Here is a 1781-nt window from a genome sequence, read left to right as displayed (position 1 = left end):
TGGTGAGCAGTTCAGTGTGAGCAAAAGAAGCAAAGCTGGAAGGATCACAGTTCTGTATTTCAACTTACACTACAAATCTACAGTGATTTAAAAAAAGCATAGCACTGGCACAAAAACAAACATGTGGATCAATGACACAGACTAAAAGATCTCAAAATTTTGTGTGTACTAAACAATGCCTAACTTAATGGTGTTCTTTTACTATCAAACTAAAAATATATCTTAACTGCATAAGTTTAGACTTTAAAAATCCCATAGCTGTTAGCTTTCACTCTTATCTGTTACAGAATGATGGCCACACCTAGACCTGAGCTTGTAGGACCTCAAGGAGAGTAGTAGAGGGAATGAAACCCTCAGGAGAGGAAAACACTAATGACATTCTCATTGTGAACCCAAAGAAGAAGGCAGCCTCTGTGTGTCAAAGTATTGCTCTTTGACCTAGTGTGTCCCTGAATTTCTCATCCAAGGTTTTCCAGAAACTTGGAAATCAGTGTAGAGAAGGGGAATGATAGCCTTGATGGTGATCATCCTTAAAGTGTGGGAAGGAAGTAAAAGATTGAAAGACACTATAAACAAATACTTATTTAAATGTCAAAGGTGCTGTCTGCTGGCATCCTCTTTTGGGAATTTTTAGGAAAACTTCAATAATAATTACAATAGGTTGCATTCATTTCTAGTAAAAACCAACACTTGATTTAACATGATGTCATTTTCTGAAGTGTTGTTAAATATAATGACTTGAAAATTCAACTGGCCACTGAAGCAGAATTAAATTTAGTTTTAAAAATTGTAGTGAAATACAGATGTTGTTTTGGAATTATATATCCTCCTTACTTTATGTGGAAATACATGTACAGGTAATTCATGTGACTACTATTTAGGTTGTATTTATAAGTCATCCAGGATAAAATTCAAATACCTTGGCCTAAAACTACCTTTTCTTTCCTATCTTCTTTTAAGTAGTACTGATCATCTAAAAAATATCTGATTCATTTACTTTTGTTTACTGTCAATAACATATGTCCTTTTGCTTGAATACAAGTTTTAAAAAACAGTGATACTTATTTGCTGATGTGATTCGAGAGCCTGGGACAACACCAGTGCACCAACTGGCTTTCCAAGAAATGCTGACTGAATCTGAATGAATCAGATTTCCCAGCCAAGCCAAGGGAAAGTTGATCTATTTCTTCATTATCTTTCAGAGTGGTTTTAATAGCAACATCACAGAACATATGAAAAGAATTTCACATGTTATTGGTGAGCCTGAAACATGAACAGGGACTTGGGTATCCATCAGTTATGGCCCCTCACTAATGTGATTGTGTCCTAACAGTATGGGCATTATCTGAGAATGGTAAACCTAGGGAAAAAAGTCAAGTATGATAGTGGTGGACTTGATGATGGAGCCCTTGCTATAATCAATCTAATAATGATAGGAAAACTTGATATATTTTCAGGAAAGGTTTCAGAAAAATCAGAATGAACTTGGAATAAGGTAAATGTTTTTTTTTTCCAAATCACAATATTCTTTTATCCTGTGTCCCTTCCTCAAATAGGTGTCTTTATTCCACTATGCCTGCAGTTTTTGCTCTTCCCTTTCTATTGACCTAAACCCTTAGCACCCTCATTTAGCCAGTCACAGGGTTGCCTGGTATTTACTTTCTTCATTCCTGCCAACATTCTGGTCTTCTGAGCTCCATCTCATATTGCCAGCCTAGCTTGACTTAGGTTTTCTTTTGGCTTCTCTTTCTGGTCTGTTCATGCTCTTCAAAGTACTCCTA

The 1781-nt window shown here is 36.0% G+C and overlaps 1 protein-coding gene across 1 annotated transcript in view; it reads left to right on the top strand.

The window, feature by feature from the left end:
- LOC101584716 (ATP-binding cassette sub-family G member 2-like) overlaps window positions 1-1781 on the top strand; it is a 99184-nt gene that overhangs the window by 90567 nt on the left and 6836 nt on the right. The window lies entirely within an intron of this gene.

Source organism: Octodon degus, unplaced genomic scaffold (assembly GCF_000260255.1).
Source record: "Octodon degus isolate 3935 unplaced genomic scaffold, OctDeg1.0 scaffold00125, whole genome shotgun sequence".
Lineage (NCBI taxonomy): Eukaryota > Metazoa > Chordata > Mammalia > Rodentia > Octodontidae > Octodon > Octodon degus.
Note: the sequence above shows the minus strand (reverse complement) of the source record. Positions and strands in the feature narration are given on the sequence as shown.